At 41.6% G+C, this 11,513-nt stretch overlaps 1 non-coding gene across 1 annotated transcript; it reads right to left on the bottom strand.

Moving 5' to 3' along the window:
- Positions 1–9,698: 9,698 nt before the first annotated feature.
- On the bottom strand, positions 9,699–9,774 carry Trnak-cuu. Its single transcript has one exon. It is a non-coding gene; the product is annotated as a tRNA-Lys (tRNA).
- Positions 9,775–11,513: the final 1,739 nt, after the last annotated feature.

Raw genomic sequence — 11,513 nt, 5'->3', positions numbered from 1 at the left:
CTGATCACTAATGCAGCTCCTGTGCTATCTCCCATTAGGTCAGGGCAATGAAAGCCAATGCCATTTTCTTGATGGCTTATGCAGAATTGCAGTAATTTGAAGCAAGCCTCTCTGGCCCAGCTTTTCCCTGTCTCCATGGCCCACCCTGCCACCTCTCTCCCTTGCTGCCCTCCCCTTCCTGGCCTCTCCCTCCCCTAGCCCCTGTCTCTGTCTGTCCTCTTTTTAAACTGAATATATTGGGGCCCTGGCGGGCTGCCATTCTAACTGCGCATTAGAAATGGTAGAGTTTTCCTCTATCTGATTCTATAAAATGAGTTCACCAGAAGGTGCAGACCCAGCACATTCGTGGTTTTTCCTATAAATTACTTTAACACTGTGTCCAATCATATATATAATTTCAGATTTTCAATTTCAACTCACTGCTGTGTCAGCACAGACTCCACTGATATGTCTAACATATTTAGCTTAAAATGAAACGGATGGCATTTCATTACCAGGAAGATAATATTTTTGAATATGTTTCCTGCATGGTGGGATCCATCATTATTCTGCCACTTTATGTTCAGTATATGTAATAGCTTTTTAATGCTTTAGCGTATTTTATTTATGTGTGTAATATTTTTCTAACACTATAGGACAATTTAACTCATTGGACACATTAGGAAATCTTAATTGAATACTTTTAAATATTAGCAAATGGGGAAAGACTGAACAAATTGCCAATATTTTTGTTTAAGAGTTCATAAAGAGTAACAAAACTGGTACAAAAAATTATTCAGCCCTGTTTCTTGTTCTTCCTTTTTTGGGTTTATGCTCCTCTACCTCCTCTAGGTAGCCCCCATTCAGCAGTTTCCCCATAAATAAGTGTGTGTGTGTGTGTGTGTGTGTGTGTGTGTGTGTGTGTGTGTGTGTGTGTGTGTGTGTGTAACTTGAGGGAAAAAGGGTGAAGAAAAATTCTCTGGTCCCCTGAGACTTAGAAACTGTCAGAGTGAAAGCAAGGAACACAAGAAATATTGAGCAAGTGGCAGTGTGCATGTCGAGGACACTCTGATTGGCTGATGCCTCTGACAGTGCCCAAATCCTTAATAGCAAGGCGCCTGCTCTTTGACCAAAGTCATGGAATGTTTAAAAGGAGACTTTCCTCAAAAACTGTCATTGCAAAGAATGTGATTCACCTTAAAAACTTGCTGGCAGCTAACTTCTGCAGGTATTTCAAAATAGCAGAGATGGTCCAGAGAAAGCATGTACACTGGTTCTTTATATCAGTGTACACTTTACTCCTAGGGAAACGCCTGGAGTCCAGGTTCCACTTTCCACTATGAGTCACAGCAGCTCAGGGGGATTCCAGGTCTCATCACCCAGCCACAAACACATGGTGTGGGGTCATTCTGCAGGGAAGCCCTGCGAAATCACTTTGCTCCTGAGCTGAAGCTCCGCTTTTCCTGTATTTAATGCACAGTCCCTTATCTCTAACTGCTGCCCTCCTGGGAAGGTGGAAACAGACATGAATTCTAATTCTAGGCCACTTCTTAGCACCAAGGGGACTCTGAGAATGTTGCTGCGGTCCTCTGGAGCACTGAGCATTTATCTGTAAAACTGAGATAATAGCTCTTGCTTCCCAGGTTGCTACAAGAATAAGACATCATCCCCTTTGTAGGTTACTAGCCCAACCCATGCTTACATTACAGATGCACAACTGCTGTTACTGTTACAATTAACAAATTCCACAGACATTAAGCAGCCCAGATTTTCTCTCTCTATTCTGTCTCCTCCAGACTCTCCCAACTAATTCACAAAGTGGGGCATGGTTAGTGTGTAGACCAACTCCTGCCCAAGCATGGTATTATATCTCTCTCCCATCCCACTCCCCTTGGAGAAAGGTAAAAATAAACTGAGAATTCCAGAGAATATGATTCCAAAGTCAAATGTGTAGAAAAGAAAAATGCCAATGACATAGTCTTATAGTTCAGGCCAAAGAACTTCTAAGTTTCTCATTGTTAGCTTCTTTACCATACATATTTTATAGCTAACTAGTTTGATAATTAGAAATTTTTTGAAAGTTTTCAAAGTTTCCAACTTCCATCCAAGGTTATCTTAAGCTAGGGTTTGTATTGCTTCAATGAAGCACCATAACCAAATGCAAGTTGGGAAAGAAAGAGTTTATTTGCCTTACACTTTCGAATTGTAATCTATCATTGAAGGAAGTCAGAACGGGAACTCAAATGTGGCAGGAACCTGGAGGAAGATGCTGATGCAGATGCCAAAAGGGGGTGCTGTTTACTGGCTTGCTCCTTGTAGATTGCTCAGCCTGCTTTCTTATAGAACCCAGAACCACCAGTCCAGGGGTAGGACCACCCATAATCGTCTGGGACCTCCCCATAAATTACTAGTTAAGAAAATGCTATACAGGCTTGCCTACAGCTGGGCCTTATGGACACATTTTCTCTTTTGAAGTTCCCTGCTCTCTGGTGACTCTAGCTTATGTCAAGTTGACATAAAACTAGCCAGCACAGCCTATGTTACAGATGTTTTGAGGATAACCTAATTTATTGATGCACCACTAAGCAATTTTGGTGGACACACAAAAAAATCATAAACAATGAATGCATTCTCCAAATATCTGCTATAGTCAGCCACAGCTGAAATGCAGAGGATGAAACAGATAAAAGTCTACATCACTCTACATTTATACTTCAGTAGCATGTAATTAAGCTAGTAAAATACAAGATAAACCAATTTCCTAATAAATACTAATGACACACAGAAAGGTTGGTGTGGCAGAAAGAAACAGCTGTAGGGAAGCAGGGGGTCACAAGAGAGTAGCCTCTGAAGCAAAGCAAATAAACTGATATTTGGAAGGAAAGGAGTGCTGTGTCCAGTCCTTTGAAAAGCTAAGAATGACCCCTCATAAGTCAAAAGCAAAGTAGAGTTCAGAAAGTAGAAGAAATTGAACAGAAGCCAGTGTGACTGGAGTATAAGGAGATGGCGGCCACTTGGAGGGATGGACTTGTGTAAATACCAGAACTAGACTTTATTCTCACCCATAGAAAAGCGTTTGCACTGGTTAATATCTTATTTGCTGACAACTGTGAAGGGAGCATCCCCAAGTGACCCCTTGAGCCAACTACAGAAGAAATACGAGAAATTCCTAATCACTCTGTAACAGGCTTCCTCTGAAGTCCCGAGTTACTGCCATGTTGAGGGGAGATGGAAGTGCCTGGCTAGTTTCGTGCAGGATCGGCCGGCATTGCCTGCCTTGAAGCTGCTCTTTGGGGAAACAAAGCAGGAGCTACTTAATAATATTCCTCTTCAAAGTTATATGGTGCTTTTCATCTAAGAATATCAGAGCACTTCGATGCAATTAAATCATTAATCCTCATGACAACTCCATCAAGAAAGTATCTGCTTTATTATCAGTGAGAACACTTGGCATTTCAGGGCTCGCCTTGAGGATGCTCTTCAATCACACACAGGTAATTAATGCACGCAGCACATTCAGGGGGCAGGTCAGACTTCTGCTCCCCAGTTACAGATTCAGAAACTGAGGTCACAAAATGGCCAGGCATTTCCAGCCAAGTTACCCGAATGATTGTACAATCAAAAATTACTTACTGCCTTAATCTTGATTGAGAGTCATTTTCACATATTGCCCTCTTGAATACTTAAGTGCCTATAGCTGCGTAACTGTTTAGAAAAATCATTAACTACGCTGGCATCAAACTAAGGGTAAAAACATAGCTCCCCTTAGAGAAATGTGAATTTGGCATATGTCTACATATGTTTTTCTTTCTACTTTATTAGGCTTAAAGTTGGCTGCATTAAGTGGCAAATTGATTCCCCTTCCTTCCCTCCCTCCTTTTCCATTTCCTTCCCCACCCACTGAGTGCCCTTCTACTTTGAAAAGAAGAATATTCTTTTTCAGTTTCTTTCCTATTTGTGGTACTAAGTATCAAACTCAGCACTAGGCACATGTTAGGGAAGCACTGGGCTCCTGAAGCACGTCAACACCACACGTGCTTTCTTATGGTCTTTTTTATGATCTTATGATAATGAAGTCACAGTCTTGTGAGTGACGACATGGAATGTCAAAGATAGTTCAAGGCTGGTCCATCATTATGTAACTAGTAAAGAAGGTAAACTTGAAGTTAGAAGTTTGGAGTTTTAAGTACAACGTTCTTTTCTTCTTTATATTTCTTATCCAACTTCTAAATTGTATTTTACAAGATAGATGGCCTCTGTTATAATTTGAATGTGAAAAGGCCCCCATAGGTTTGATTCCTTGAACTGATTCCTCACTGATGATACCATTTGGGAAAACTGTAGAATCTGTAGGCGGTACGGCCTACCTGGAAAAAGGGGCAGGGCTGAGGAGTTATAGCCTGAGCCAACTTCCTGTTTGGTGTCTGCTTCCTGAGTATAGATACAATGTGACCACCCAGCCTTCTGCTCCTACCACCCTGCCATCATGTCTTCCCTTCTGGCTGCCATGTTCTTCCCACCATGATAGACTCTATCACTCTAAAGTTGTAAGCCAAAATAAACCCCCTCTTTCTCTTTTTCTCTCTGCCTTTCTTTCTCCCTTCCTCAATTCAAGAAAGGGTTTCACTGTGTGACCCTAACTGGCCTGGCACTTGCTTTGTAGAGCAGGCTGGCCTTGGACTTACATCTGCCTGCCTCTGCTTCCCTAGGGATATGATTAAATGTGGCACTGTGCCCAGTCAACCATTCCTCCTTGTCTGAGTGTTATATCACAATAATGAGACAGTAACTGTGAGAGGAAATATGTACTGTAAGGCAGAGTCACTTCTGTGATAAACCTGACCACACAGTCCTTAAGCATTTGGAACAGGTTGGTGGGAAGTGTATGGCAAAGTTTGGAACTGTAGGCTTAAAAAGCCCTTAGACTCTGTAAGCAGAATGTCGTGAGCTCTTCAGATAGGAATTTAAAAGAACAGAAGGCAGAGAAAATTGTGGACTCTCATAAGGTTTCAAAGAGCAACAAGAACTCTGTTTGGAGCTGGGTTGGAGGCCATTCAGGATATATTCTAAGGGTCTGGTTGTATTCAACCTGTGCCTCAAAAAGTTGAGTGAAGCTAAGTCAAAAGTAATGGCTTAATTTGTTGTTGCTTTTTGTGGAGGAAAAAATCTTCCAACAATGTATACTGTTGTTATTAAATTTTTGAGAATTTCATATACATACAGCGTATTTGATCATATTCATTCCTTCTACTTCCCTTAACAATCCAAGATATAGCCCTATCTCCTCTAAATTTTAAATCCTCTTTTTTAATGTTCTACCTAATTCAATTTGTGGGGTCACACTGGAGCATGATCAACCTATAAGCTTCCACAGTGTTAAAAAGATAGATAGATGGATAGATAGATAGATACGTACATACATATATACATACATACATACATACATGCATTGATGATAGATACATAGATATATACATACATACATAGATGATAGATATATAGATAGATACATAGATGATAGATACATACATACATACCTACATACATACATGATAGATAGATAACTTAACAAATAAATAGACTCTTCCTCTCCTAGAAGGTATCAACTGTCAAGAGCTCTCCAGGTAGAGGTGGGAAGCTCATGAGCCTCTCCTCCCTAGGCAAGTCAGGACAACACTGAGGCTGTGCTCTGGTTTTTGCTTACTGTTCTCATTCTGATCTACAATAAGGAAGAGCAACATATGCACCAAAAACAAACTGAAAATGTGAAGTTTAGTGAGGAAAGTTATGTGAGTAAGCTTGAAGTTGTAAAGAGAAGGATGCAGATCTCAAAGCATTTGCAATCATAAGGAGATCCAATCTATTAAAGAGAAACCTTCTGTCATACACTGAAACAATAACAAAGGTGTCCTAAGGGCTAGACCTACCTGTCAAAGGCTCCAACTTGTGAACATGTAAATTCATTTCCAATGAGAGAGCCTAGGCTCAGAATGCCAAACTAGTTTCTTGTTCCTGAAAAGCAACTCTGGAAGTGTTTGCCCAGGGTCAGCACAAGTAGCTAATGCAACTGAGTTCCTAGGGGGGAGTAGGCTACATCTTTAGCTGGCCAACAGAAATTAACAGTGCTGTCCACGTGGTCTTTGATATGGAAGCATGAAAGATATAAGCTTGAAGCAGTCATGGATTCTTCCACCAACATTTCAAGTGCTGCTGATGCTAAGCAATGAGTGACAGGGGTTGGAGTCCCTGTAAAGAGGCCCTGAGAGGTTACTGCATGAAGTTTTGAAGCTAGAGCCTCCCTCACCAAAGAGATCCTGGAGTGTTCAAAAGGCCAGAACCACGGGATTTTAATTAAGAAAACTGCATAAACAGAGTAGACACAGCCTAAGAGAGATCTTATGTGATCTACAGGCCTCAGAGATGTAGCCCTTTGTATCTGAATTGATTCCATCACAAGTCCCAAATATGAGCCATGGAACTACAGTATTTCATGTTGCCCTGCTAGGTTTCGGTCTTGCTTTGGAAGCTATGGAAGCATGGAAGGCCTGTCAGGAGTAGGAGACTGGCTAGTCCCATTGCAACTGTAGTCAGGAAGCCCAGAGTGATAAATGATGTTACTCAGATCATTTTCTCAAAGGGATCCTACCCCATGGAATTGTAACTACCAAACTTAGGGTGAGCTTTTCCATTTAAAATAAAATAAATCTATACATTTGTGTTTGCATGCCCAGACTTGTCCTAGATTATTTTAGATGCTGTCAAATTGACAAACAATATTAATCATCACATGGTACATAATATAGATTTCTCAGAACTCTTTACTGAATAACCAGGAATGTTACTTAAAATGGTCTAAAATCTTCCCTATAATGGTTTAAAATATTTTTCCTCAGCCTTAATGCAAGTCCACTAAAATTAACTAACTGAATTCTTCAGTCTTTCTTCAACTCGCTTTCCCCTCATTGCCTAAAGTCCCAGGCACAAACAAAGGTTATAGAGTTGGAAACCAGTTCTCTCTCACACACTGAATCAAGCCACAGATACCCCAATGTGGCTATGAAATCAATCCAGAAATTCTCAAAAGGTAGATGTAAATACAGCTGAGGAAACCCACAATTCCCCTTGAGGAACAGCTTTTTTCCTGTACTCAGGATGGATTTAGAGTTTTTTACTTGAAGCATGCAATCTGAGCAAGTTGATGATAATAATATGGCTGAATGATTACAAATATTGTGAAAAATCCCACACTCCTTGTGATTTCTGCATGTATGTCCAGACCACATGTGTGGAATCTCTCGCTGCTTTTCAATGCTTTGCACTATGGTGCTTTCCTTATTCCATACCAGGTGAGCATTCACACTCCTTCACATCCTAACAGATTCAATTTTTATTGTCATCACCCACAACTTCTCTATACACAACAAGTTATATGCACTTCAGTCACCATCTCTGCACAGGCTTTCCCTTTGTGCACTCCCCATATGCAGATACTCTCCTTCCCCCACCTCCTCATTCTCCACCTGTAAATACTCCTTAGTTCAGGGGTCTACACAGTAACCTCCCTGAAGCCAGAAGTCATTGGCAAAGGACACTTTTGTGACTCAACTCCATGCCTTACTTCTATACTTACATGTTTCTATTCCATTTGTCTGCATGTATTTAAAGGTGAGCTTTTAAGTTACGATGGTTGAATGACAGTTTATGCTGAAGAGGATGTGGAGAAAGGGGAACACTCCTCCACTGCCGGTGGGAGTGCAAACTTGCAGCCACTTTGGAAATCAGTATGGCAGTTCCTCAAGAAAATGGGAATCAGTCTACCACAAGATCCAGCAAGCCCACACTTAGAGACATACGCAAAATATGCACATTCATACAAGGACATCTGTTCAACTATGTTCATAGCAGCATAATATGTAATATCCAGAACCTGGAAGCAACCTAGATACCCCTCAACTGAAGAATGGATGGAGAAAATGTGGTACATTTACACAATGAAGTACTACTCAGTGGAAAAGAAAATGGAATCTTGAAATTTGCAGGCAAATGGATGGACCTAGAAGAAACCATCCTGAGTGAGGTAACCAGTCACAAAAAGACAAACATGGTATTTACTCACTCTATATGGATTTTAGACATAGAGCAAAGGATTACCAGCCTACAATCCATCCCGCCAGAGAAGCTAGGAAACAAACAGGACCCTAAGAGACACATACATGGTCACCTGGAGAAGCAGAAAGGGACCAGATCTCCTGAGCTAATTGGGAGCATGGGGGACAGGAGGAGTTAGGAGAAAGTGAAGGGGAAACGCGGAGGGGAGAGGAGGACATGAGAGAGCAGGAAGATTGAGTCAGGGGAAGAACAGAGGAGAGCAAGAAAAGACATACCATAATAGAGGGAGCCATTATATGTTTAAAGAGAAATCTGGCACTCTGGAAATGTCCAGAGATCTACAAGGATGACCCCAACTAACAATCTAAGCAATAGTGGAGAAGCTCTCTTAAATGCCCTTCTCCAAAAATGAGGTTGATGACTACCTCATACGCCATCCTAGAGCCTTCATTATGTAGCTGATGTAAGCAGAGATAGACACCCACTGCTAACCACTGAGCTGAACTCCTGGAATCCAGTTGCAGAGAGGGGGGTCTGACTGGCAAAGGAGTCAAGACCAGACTGGAGAAACCCACATAATCAGCTGACCTGAACAAGGGGTTGTTCATGGACCCTAGCATGATAGTTGGGAAACCAGCATAGAACTGTTCCAGAACCCCTGAACGAGGTGTCAGTTGGGAGATCTGGATAATCTATGAGGCCTCTCTGGTAGTGGATCAGTATTTATCCCTACTACACAATGGACTTTGGGAGCCCACTCCACATAGAGGGATACTCTCTCAGCCTAGACTACCAGAGGAGAGTCTAGGTCCTGCTCCAAATGATATGACAGACTTTGAAGGCCCCCCATGGAAAGCTTCACTCTCCCTGGGGAGCAGAAAGGGGATGGGATAGGGAGTTGATGGGGGGCAAGGGAGGAGGAGAGGGAGAAGGAACTGGGATTGATGGATAAAACAAGCTTTTTTCTAATTTAAATAATAAAAAGGGGATTAAAAAGCCAGGCTACAGAGGCAGGCTGATCTCTGTGTGTTCAAGACCAGCCTGGTCTACAAGAGATAGTTCCAGGACAGTCTCCAAAGTCACAGAGAAACCCTGTCTTGGGGGGAAAAAGAAGTTATGATGGCTGACTAGCCACTGGGGGAGCATATAGTGAACATGTACAAAAGAAGAATCCTAAGACAAATGTAGGAGGAGGGAGTCAGTGAAGCATTCCAAATTCCCATCACTCCTGAGTGATGTGGGTTAATGTGCTTGTTCACTGTAAAGATTTGCCTCTCATATTGGTTTAATACAATCCTGATTGGCCAATAGCTAGGCTGAAAGTATAGGCAAGACTACCAGACTAGGAGAATTCTGGGAAGAGTAACAACAGAGAAGCAATCACCAGCCAGATGTAGAGGAAGCAGGATAAGAATGCCTTACTGAGAAAAGGTACCAAACCATGTAGCTAAACATAGATAAGAATAATGGGTTAATTCAAGTTGTAAGAGTTTGTTAGTAATAAGCCTGAGCAGTAGGTCAAACAGTTTATAATTAATATAAGCCTCTGTGTGTTTATTTGGGACTGAACAGCTGTAGGACCAGGTAGGACAATAACATCCATCTACATGTGTCACCTGATATGGGGCTTGAACCCATGACCTTGAGATTAAGAGTCTCATGCTCTACCAACTGAGCTAGTCTGGCTTTTTTTTAATTATAAACTAACACAAGGCCAAGTCTATGTCTGTAAGTCTCCACCAAGCCTGGGAAAACAATAGACTGCTGTAGAGTCAAAACAGCAGCTCAGATCAAACACATCACTGGAGGAATGGCCATGGATTGCTGTCACCAGCTGAGCAGGACCTAGCCTCCATCTAACCCAGTAATCAGGAGACCAGTTATACAGGCAAAAGTAAGCATAACCAAGAGAAACCTAATTGATCTTTTAAAAATATTATACTCAGGAGTCACAGAGTTTTATAGTTTTGGTGTGATATAGCACAAGGATTGCTGGATAAAATATGAGGCTAGATCCTAGTTAAAATTGTTTCAGGAAAACAACATTCTTAGCATTTCAATTTAAAGCATGAATATTTTAGTATAAATATGGCCCCTGCAATATTTGAGACATGGTTGTATCAAAAAATTATTCAGTTTACTGGAAATTTGGATTTTATGGAGAGATCCATATTTTTACTTTTTAAAGCCACTAACTCTATATTGCAAGGAAATTCAAACTGTTGCCACTAATGAGCCTGCTGCAGTCTGCTGACTTCAACCTAGTACACAATCTAAGCAGCTACAGGAAATGGGGTTTGGTGGGAAGAAATCATCCCAGTGGGGTTCTTCCTGGAGAATTCACTAATGCAGTGACTCAGTGAGGACACATAGTACAGATTTATTTTCTGTTTGTTGATTTGATTGCTTCAATGGAAGGATCTGAGTCATAGCAGGTCCTTTTGTTCCTTATCTTCACCTGGTAAGTTCAAACACAAACTACTTGCTTCCTCCAAGGGACAAACAGTCAAAACATCAGCAGCCTGTGAGACATTCGCTCTTCTCTAAGAATCATTAAAAGCTGGCCTTGTTCGTGGAGAGTTCACTCTCTTTTTTCCTGACTCCTTCTGGATGCAGAGACGGATGAGTAACTGCAGCAGGGAGAAAACTGAAAACTGGGTCCTGTGACCAAATGATGCTGTGAAAATTCTTCTGGGGACCCTCAGAAGACAACGGACTCAGCCTTCTGCTTTAGTCAGCTTCCCTCATTTGCTGTTCAGGGTGAAGAAACTGAATGATAGTAGCCTAAATAGGGACGTTGTCTTTGGCCCATTGCTTGGTGGTAAAATCTCCCTTGTAGTAACTAACACCATGCCCCAAACCATGAACAGTAAAATCATATCCCATCTGCCTACTGGAGCATCTACAGTCCCCTGGGTGAGGTGTGACTCTTGGTCTTCTGAATGCACTGTGTCCTTTGCTTCCATTTTCTTAAGATACAAAAACAAGGTCTGAATCCCAAGGTCCTTTGCCAATCATAAGGGAAGATTCTTTAAGTCTCCTTTCTAAAGCAGGGCCATGCTCTGCTGTCTTCCTGATGTGTTATCAGCAGCTTTTAAATCAACCCCCTTGTGTCTGTCACCGAGACTCAGAAAACTAGGACAGTGATGACTCTGTCATTCTGTGGTTCCCTGGCATATGTACCCCACAGTCTTCCATTTGTATGCTTCAAATTTCTAAGTGGGCCACACTGAGACATCTTTCTATCACAAACACTCCATGAAATAGTTTTGGTACTGGGTAGAGAATGGGAAGGATAGGGAGGGTGGTTTCTGCATAATTGTTGTTTATTTCTGTGGCAAGTTCATAGCTGGGAAAACATGTATTTGAGGGACATTTAAGGTCTGGCATTTCAAGCCTTGATTTTGGTTTAAAACTGCAATTTG

This window comes from Mesocricetus auratus, unplaced genomic scaffold, assembly GCF_017639785.1.
Source record: "Mesocricetus auratus isolate SY011 unplaced genomic scaffold, BCM_Maur_2.0 Super-Scaffold_4256, whole genome shotgun sequence".
NCBI classification, from domain to species: domain Eukaryota; kingdom Metazoa; phylum Chordata; class Mammalia; order Rodentia; family Cricetidae; genus Mesocricetus; species Mesocricetus auratus.
The sequence above is the reverse complement of the archived record's forward strand: the minus strand, read 5'-3'. Positions and strand labels throughout refer to the sequence as shown.